Source organism: Haemaphysalis longicornis, unplaced genomic scaffold (genome assembly GCF_048455015.1).
Source record: "Haemaphysalis longicornis isolate Haplotype H1 unplaced genomic scaffold, Haemaphysalis longicornis Haplotype H1 scaffold_2, whole genome shotgun sequence".
Classification (NCBI taxonomy): Eukaryota; Metazoa; Arthropoda; class Arachnida; order Ixodida; family Ixodidae; genus Haemaphysalis; species Haemaphysalis longicornis.
Window position 1 is genome coordinate 260,670,162 of NW_027526295.1, and position 9,402 is coordinate 260,679,563.

The following is a 9,402-nucleotide window of genomic DNA, read 5'->3' on the forward strand; positions in this document are numbered from 1 at the left end:
GATCTGGCAACCCTGGTGTAGTAGTTGACCGCCACCTCCTATGACTAACCAACTCAACTGTCGGCCCTCAGTCCCCAGCAGTTGTAGAGCAGCTGTGCGTTGGTCAGAACAGCGATGCAGCCTAGAGTGCTAAGAAGCTCTGCGCTCGGACAGGCTGCCTTTGGAAAATGACCCTGGCAACGTTCAACACACGCACCTTGTTTAGTGAGGGAAGCTTAGCCGTACTACTAGAGGAGCTCTTGCACGTTCAGTGGGATATTATGGGGCTAAGCAAAGTTAGAAGGACAGGAGATGGCTTCATGGAGCTAACTAGCAGGAACATTCTGTGCTACGTGGGACCCCAAAAAGAAGAGAGAACATGGGGTGGAATTTTTAATCTGCAGAGAAATAGCAGGAAACGTGGAGGAGTGGAGGAGAGTCGCGGCTGTTGGGATCAAGCTAAACAAGCGGTACAGGTTAAAGATAGTCCAGGCCTATGCGCCAACAACCAGCTACGATGGTGAAGCTTCTACGAGGACGTCGAATTAGCAATGAAGAAGGCCACAATGCAGTTCACGACTATGATGGGAGACTTAACGCAAAGGTCGGTGAAAAGCAAATGGGACAAAAGTCAGTGGGAAACCTCAAAATAGACAATCTTAACAATCGAGGAGATTCACTGGTGGGATTTGCAAATAACCTGATGTTGATGAACACATTCTTCTACAAACGAAAAAACAGGAAATGGACAATGGACATGGAACAGTCCCGATGGTACAACAAAAAACAAAATCGACTTTATTTTAAATAACAACCCCGGTATTGTGAGAGACGTATATGGGCTAAGGAAGATTCGGAGCAGCGATCATAGGATGGTTAGATGCCAGCTAAGGCTGAATCTCAGAAGAGAAAGAAAAAAACTTGAAAACTAAGGAATCCCGCATGGCGTCAGTCAGAACCAGACCGCAGGAGTTTAAAATTGCTCTTCAAAAGGGTATAAAATAAGGAATTTCAGGGGTAAGCTGTGGACTAGAGCAGCGCAGGACAGGAGCGGTCGGAGGTCAGGTCAATGGGAGGGGCTTTCGTCCTGCAGCGGACCTGAGTGTGCCGACGACGACGACGACGACAACGACGACGATGACGAGGATGATGATTATCCAATCTTTCACGAATGATATCAACCATAACAAAATTAAGACAGGTGCAAATCCGGTCATAAACAGAGCAAGTGCCGACAGCGGTCTTAGAGCGGTATTGTGTGTGTGTGTGTGTGTGTGTGCGCGCGACTTCAAGGCGTACAATAAATAGAAACAACAAAATGCACCTTTCTGTGTTCATACTACTTTCGTTTCATGCACCAATTTCCTGAACACGTCCTCGCTGACATCACGAAACACACAATTCAGCGGAATAATTAAAATTTGGTTAAAATGTAATTTTCTGTGATAAAGCATCGTTTGCGGCCGGACAAGCATTGAAGGCACTATAAAGCACCAATTCTTTGGAATAAAACAAACGTGTTCTGTCTGTCCCTCTAGCTTTAATTTACTCGACTGTTCTCGCGCTGTCACGGGTTCTACTCCCGTTCTTAAGGCACGTTTTTTTTTATTTGAAAGTAAGCGGAATATTGGGCAAGTTGTTACTCCGTTGAACTAATGCTTGCAGCGCGAACAACAGTATGAAGCACGAAGAGAGGGGCAACACGTACAAGCGCCGACTCCCAACTGATATTTTATTTCGGAATACACATACCTAAGGATTGACACATCAGCCGAGCTGTACAAACAAGCGTGCAAACCAGCAGACACTGCACATAACGAGGATAGTAACCACCGCATATAATCTGAAAACAGCAAAACAAAAACGAGGGTGGTATTTAGCGTGGGGAGGGAGGGGGGAGGGGGGGGGGGGGCAACCCAATGCCCACAACACCGGGTTTTTCGCCTTAAGGAGCACATAAAGCTTCCATGACCTGTATGCTGGTGTAGCTTTTAGGGCGCAGCCATTTGGCGGCCGTCTCTGGGCTGAGCCGCTTTGTCGGAGTAACCGAGTAAACGATGGCAAGATCGACGAGTGAAAGAAAAAGCGAACGATGGAAGAAAGCAAAGGAGGAGAGTGTCGCGAAATTGGTAGGGGAGGGCGGTTCGCCGTGGCGGCGCGAGCCAGCGCTCTCCGAAAGTGTGCGGTGGAGGAGTGGAGGGGGCAGTATGCCGTGCCCGCACGAGGCGCTCGACGGCGCGACGCTTGGCGAAAATGTGAGGGGGGCGTGCGCGTGACTATGATGCGCGTTCGCTTAAGACGCAGTTCGCGGTCCCTTCCCGAGACGCACTTCGCGCCGCCGACGAAGAGGCTCATCATCGCTGCCATCGAGAGAACCCACGAGTGAGTGCTGCCTCAGCGCACTGCTGCTGCGCCCAAATATCGCATTAGGGAATATCGTAATCGCAAGCCAATTTTTATTAGTGTTAATGCGGGCACGCGGTACTTTTTTCTATCACACCCCATACAGGACAATTAATTTATACGTGGTGTTATAATGAACTGATATAAGTGAACAAACACGAAGTGATTTCATGGCCCTTTCACGGAGATATTATCGTGAACTCGTTTTATTGTTCTTACCCTGAGCCAAGAGCAGCCATTTGTTGTTTTTTTTAGAGTGCTGTTGCAATTGTATACGGGATCAAAGGGGTACCCGCTGTTACTGGGCCTCTTAGCCAATAAATTAGCCAAATGTCTATCTTCGTGCATTAAAAAACGAGTTATGGCTGCTTTACGGAGCCGTATTCTTTAAAAGCTTAATCATTAGTTCCCAACTTCTTTGGAAATTATGTATTCATAAAAAACGTTTCACTGGGCAAAGTTATCGTTTCGTATTAGCAAGCCAACACAGTACAATTGTGCGCAATTTACGGGCAAGGGAACGCCAGTTCCCTGGAAGACCGCAAACAGGAAGACCGCAAAGACCTTCACAATTTTCCTACCTGTTATTCAGAACAAGGCAAAATTTAGCACTGTTTACAATCGACTTAGTAGAGAAAGAGGGCGTAATTTGATTTAAGGTGGATATATTGGAAGGTGAGTTTAGCGGCTAGGACGCTGCGCTACCCAGCACAAGGTCACAAGTTTGATTCTTGACTGCGCCGGTTGTTTTCGTCTTACGGAAACGAAAGCGTACCTGTGACGAGTTTTGGGGACATTTTAAGGAGTTACGGGGAGTTTAGATTAAACTAGAGGTGTCACTAAATCGTGAATCACAGCGCAAATGTTTTTTGGAACCATAAATTTCAAATTGTTCTTTTTAATTTAAAAAGACTTCGTGGAGTCAACTTTACAAGTTCGGGCGCAAGAAACCTACTTCACAACGCAAGCCTGAGAGCAATCCAAAGGGCTTCATCAATATCTGTATTACGTATACATCTTTAGAAGGGAAGAAAAGCATAAGAAACTGATAACCGACAAGCAAAAAGAAAAAACGCAGGAAAGTTTAGGTTTGTTCTTGCCTTGTTCACATCCTCGATAACCGCTCGGTGAAACCTGGTCATACGTTCTCTGCCGTTTTTAGCAATATTGCTGCTCTCTGAAAAAAAATAATAATAATAAAGGAAGCATAATAGAAAGCCAGGCTGTTTCGTTTAAAGGGGCCATGCAGACAAATACAAGTTGGTTTTATTCGGAAGAATTCGTGTTCTATAGTGCCGCCAGCGCTTTTCCGGAAGCAAACGATGCTTTATTCACTGCGTAATTAATCATTTTAAGTTAAAATTTTGATTCTCCCGCCAAATCATGTGTTTTAACGACATCTGAAATGACATCATAAGAACGGGTCTTCAAGCTAAACTTGGTGTGAAACGGAGACTTGTTTGCTGTTAGTCAACCTAAATAGCGCCACCATACCGCGGCAGATCGTTTTCTGCCTTTGGTTTGTTTGTGAACGTATTTGTACCTGGCTTGTTTTTGTTCAGGGAGAAAACAATCGTTTCGTGAAACATGGTGCTCGCTCGACAAACATGGTCCCGTAAGACGCCGCCGCTTACGCCAATCGGCCAGTGTAGAGTAATACCCGTGCTACACGAGCGTTTGGAAGGACATTTCAGTCGAAGGACCTTCGAAATTTCAAATGCCATTCGAACTGGAAGGAGTTTCGCCGATCTACACGGCGATTCTCAAAGGCAGTTGAAAGTTTCCGCATTCGCCCGCCATGTTTTGGTGTCGCCACTGCTGCCATGTTTGGTTCTTGGCGAAAATGTAATTTTAGAGTTAAAATGGGCAAAAAAGCAATTATTAGAGACCAAATTGATAACTATCTACAAGCGCGAACAAAACAAGCACAAGGCAGCCAGCTTCTTTTTGTCTTTTTTCGCACCGCTGGTGTTGAGAGTACCAAGTCACCTCGTAATCGTAGAGCGAGTGGCAAAGAACGAAAACAAGCGAACAAGTGAAAAATTATTAAGATCTTGCACTTCAAACACAGTTTTTCTCGTAAATAATTGGTTTTGTTATTACGGCTTGCAGAAACTGAGCCCGAGGGTACGACCGTTCGCGTTTCAAAGGCCTTTGAGTCTCTCAAAGGTCAGTTGTCGTGCTCCTTTGACTCAAATGGCATTTGAACGAAAGGCCTTTGAAAAACGTCGTGTAGCAGCTCAAAGGTTTCATTTGAGTCAAAGGACATTCGACTCAAAGGCCTTCGAAACGCTCGTGTAGCACGGGTATAAGACAACCCCAAAGAGCCGCAGTGCTGGGCAGCTAAAACAAGCATAGTGCGCCAGTACCAACAGCAGTACGCATCGGTAATTCTATGTTCACGTGTGATTTCGTAACTTCCACTGTTTATCCCACCGTTCTTGCTGCTATAAAAAGAATATGCCCTAAATTTAAGCGCAAATAGCTCGTTCGGCAAGCTTACAAGCTCTGCCTAATTTGCGCTTGCTTTTGCCAGACTCGTCCAATCGCAGTGCTGGTGCATATGACATGATAGGTTCTGTTTCGGGAAATGAGTCCCATCGCCATTCTTTTTTTTCCTAATTATATAGCTTATTTGAGTGAAGCACGTCGGATATGGCTTTTTCTACTTTCAAGCCATGGGGCCAAGTCCGAATTCCCGAGGGTGATGAAACCCCAGGCACACCCCAGTTTGGATGTGAACATCGGAGCCCCATGCGTCGCACGTGTCACGAATGCTCGCACGAGGCATCGGCATCGTCGAAGGCGGCCACCAACCCACTCGCCACTCCACAGACTAAACTGATCATCCTGCTGCCAATCTACACTTAGAGAACGATTGGCCAATTGGTCTGAGCCCTCCAGGCGGGAGGGGTTGGACAGCCGCGCTCATTTGCCGGCGTCCTGGAACGTAAATCGGGTACAGATTTGTCCCCCCCTACGACTGCCTCCCACCACGTCATCAGGAGCGCAGCCCCTTGGGTGCCCAAGTTGGCCTACTGGTGCGATCAAGACCACATTAGCGTTTCTGCGGCGGGACCACGTCAAGGTCCAGGCACCCTGCATTGTCACTCTCGCTTCGTAGTAGCTCGATTACAAGGAGTCGCCAGCTTCCCCAGCGGGAGGGCGCTCGCGCATGGAGAACCCTCAAGAGTGCCATATGCTGTAACACTGTCACCCCGGCCTCCTCCCACGCTGGATTACAGGGCCCCGTTACGGACCCCGGCCATTGGGTTATCTTAACGAGAAATTCCCACAAGAATGTCATAGTCACTCCCGCCGGACGTCCGCCCTGGCGCCCGGGAGGAGTGAAACTGACACCCCGGCCTCCTCCCACGCTGGATTACAAGGCCCCGTTACGGACCCCGGCCATGGGTGTTATCAATTTCTTCAAGTCAAGAGAGTCATAGTTACTCCCGCCGTAAAGTTACGACCCCTTCCACCGGGGCATTTCCCGACAAAGTCGGGTAACTTCCCAAGCACTAGATCCCCTGAGCAGGGGGTGCTTGTACCAATTTGTTCTGGTTGGTGCCCAGCGGTACCGAAGTTCCTCCCACATTCTCGTACCCCATGGTACAAACCGACTCAAATAAGCTATATAATTTTATATAGCTTATTTTACGTTAAGAATGGTGTCAGTATGATTCTAACGAGGCAGTCTTTCAAATAAACCATACTTGTGTTTCGTCGGCATGGCCCCTTTAAGCGTGCGTCCATCGCTCTGCCAATCAGTGTGTCCATTCACAAGAGTGACAAACAAGCTGCTCAGCGTACCGGAAATGGAGTCGTTGTACACCCTGTTGACGTTAGTGGCAATTAGTTCAGCAACTTTTTCTTGTGCCATATCAGATGCCGTTCCTCCTGAAGCCACTGTAATACTTTTAATCAGAGGTATCAGGTGCTTCTTTAGTGAAACGCTGAAGTCTGAAACGACGGAACGAGAGTAATGTAACCAAGGTTGGCGCGCACGTGACTTACAAGATTGAATACCACGACATGACTGAACCATACTAGTACTCGTTACAAAAAAAGTAACAGACGACAACCGCAATTACGTTACTGTATAAAGTAACTGATTACAATTAAAATAACCACTTCAAAACAGTAACCGAAAAATTACTCTAAAGTAATTGATTACTTCCGAAGTTACTTTTTAGTTAGTGAAGCCAACACTTTCAATCCCTCGGTCATGAAAAAATAAAAAGAATGATGTTCGTTCCCATGTCTCACAAAAGGTCAGATAAGGTCATTTTTGTGGCTGGGACTTAGTCTCCGGTGCATCAAAAAAGAAGGTTACCAAGGAAACGACGCATATGTGGAGTGGCGTACTGATTCTTGACCGTTTTTGCCCAGATCTGGGTGACTGTAGCACACTGAACCCCCTCCCCCCCCCCCCCCCCCCCCAAAAAAAAAAAAAAGAAAGAGCCGAGAAATATAGGTATGACTAATATTGTAATCGATTACAGGAAAAAAATCTGGTGAAGCTTGCACTAAGTTGCGCAAGGTTGCATAGCAAAGCTGCAGGATTCCTTTCTACGTGAGCACTGAAGGACCCATCATCACGCATTTGTACAAGTTCAAACTTGTTTATTTACATGTTTCGTCGTCTCTTTGCACTGAAATAGTAGTGGTCATCGTCATATGCATCGATATCATCGTGTTCCTCATGCTACAGTGTATTAGAAGATAAGGTGTGTCGTGCGGGGGAAAAACCAATGGAAAGCGCGGGTTGCTTTCGCAATAGACCCTATGCAAAATGCGCCCCGCCATCTCACGTCGACTCCGGTAACTAGGTCCGCCATTTTGGTACGGTCGTTTGAAACCGAAACCAATTAGCAAAACATAGAAGGCGGGCATTGACCGCTCTTGGTGATGGACTACAATGCCGGAGCATTGCTTCGTGCCGCAGAGCACGCTATGCGGAAATACCGGTTCAAATGGAGAAAAGGTACGTGAAGTTCCACGCTTTTGAACGAACTTTGTGACGCCAACTGTGCCGGCGCGAGCAACCTTTTTGACACGCTGGGCGCGGTGCGCTTGGAGCGAATATTTGTCGTTGGTTCGCTAAGCGCGGGGTTCCGTAGTCGCTGTCCGTATGAAAAATACAGCTGTGTTGGAGTTCTGTTGTCCAGCCTTTGTATTCTAAATGAAGCCTGAGCGTGCGCCGCCTATTCACGCGACTGACAGCGGCGCTCGACCGGGAAAACAGTACCACACGCTGCCAAAATTAGGCTGTTTCTTTACTCGTCCCTGTGGCTCTGCGCCCGCTTCATTTCATTGTTAAATGGTACCGCTTAGCCCCTACACGAGCTTTTATCTTACCTAGGGCTGTAAACAAACTTTTCTTGCCGCACTACGCCGTCACGGCGCGGTTGAAAATTTCCTCTGTGGCGGGCGCGCACGGTATGGGAATGTGTTGTTGGTTTCTTTACGTTGCATTTAGCCGCGTGTCGTTGCTGAAGTGGCGAACTCTGTTTTATGATGATCTAACGGTGGAAAATTCGAGCTTTTGCACTTGGTTCCCGATTTGCCGGGCTGAAAGGTTTGTTGTTACGTCAAGTTAACTTGGTGCCCATTGTCATTCCAGCAACGATGTATTTACTGTCGAATATTTTGCGACTGAAATACACACTCACTGCTCTAGTTTGTCACATGCTGCATGCATGCCTCCGATGTAATGATAGTGGCCATTGATGTAGGTAGCTGAGACAATTTTCAAGTTTTATTCAAAAAGAAAAAAGAAAACGGCCACAGTTGCATCAGGCCGCCGCGCATCAGCTTGAGTGCTTTTGCGTTTTTGTGGATATAACTGTGGATATAAATGGAACAAAAAGAAGCATTCGCGCACCCCTGCATGTCGCGGTCTAGTAAACAGGACGTTGCCCAGCCTCTGCGTGCTTGCGAGATGACCACGGCGAAATGTGGCATGAATGCTTGCTGGTAGCTCATAGGTGACCCTTCAGGTGCCATGCCAGTCCTTGTTTCTGTCACTTGGGGGGGGGGGGGGGGGGGGGGTGAGGAGGAGGAGGAGCGGGAGGCCAGCACAACTGGGGCAAAAAACTCATTCCCAAGGCTACCAAGTTTTCTCCCAAGCGCCTGCACGGCACTTTGTTGCTGCTCGCATTGCTCCTGTACTCGACGTGCATCGAACAGACGCATTGGCAAGGGAAGGGAGGGGCCATTTTATCGCGGGCTACTCCAGTCAATGTTTTGGACACTCGCTGGCTTGATGCCCTGCTGTCTCGGACGTCCCCATTGTTGTGGCAGCTCAGTGCACGCAAGCTCCGGTGGCGCCTCTTAAAACCTTCGGCTTGCAAGAGGGCGAGTAGGTGCACAGCAGCCAGGATGTGACTCCATGCTCCACTGCAACCCGCCGGGCACTCGCACGATGCCTCCCCAATCGCCCCACTGTCCGTCTCAAAGGTGAGGCACACAACATAGGGCCGGCCACTTTTCTTCTGGGAGCAAAAGCAGCTGCTGAGCACATGGATGAGGCCCAACCTGCAAGAACAGAGAGAGTATAAGTAAATAACACCCAGGGAAAAACTGGACTAGTCCGCTACAGTTTATGGTAAAGGGACAGAGCAGAAAGAAGTGGCCGCAAGGAACAGACTCAAAATGACCAGATTTTGTGTCTTGCTTAACACTGTTGCAAGGGTAATAATCTACACCTCAAACAGCAATGATGTCAAAATTGTTTGTCAAGTTCGAGCGTGCTAGTATCTCTGCATGCTTTGTTAATGCATTTTTCAAGAGAAGGAAGTTTAACATTTAAAAACCTCAGCGTGGGTAATGATACCAGTACCCGCACAATCGTGTTCGTCATAACTTAAGCAAGCAATAATATGATTATCTGGAACTCACTTTCATAATATTTCGAGATAAACAGGTAAACATTCGGGCTACACCGATGACCCATCGAATTAAAAAAAATCTTCTAGTTCAGTGAGTTCGAGCTAACGAGGTTTTACTGAATTATCT

General features: G+C 47.4%; 1 long non-coding RNA gene across 1 annotated transcript in view; it reads right to left on the reverse strand.

Annotated features, from left to right (window-relative positions):
* LOC144167762 (uncharacterized) overlaps positions 1 to 6,339 on the reverse strand; it is a 31,322-nt gene extending 24,983 nt beyond the window's left edge. The window contains exon 1 of the long non-coding RNA XR_013322112.1: positions 6,196 to 6,339. This is a non-coding gene — a long non-coding RNA (uncharacterized LOC144167762). The remainder of the gene's footprint in view (positions 1 to 6,195) is intronic.
* Between the last annotated feature and the right edge of the window lie 3,063 nt (positions 6,340 to 9,402).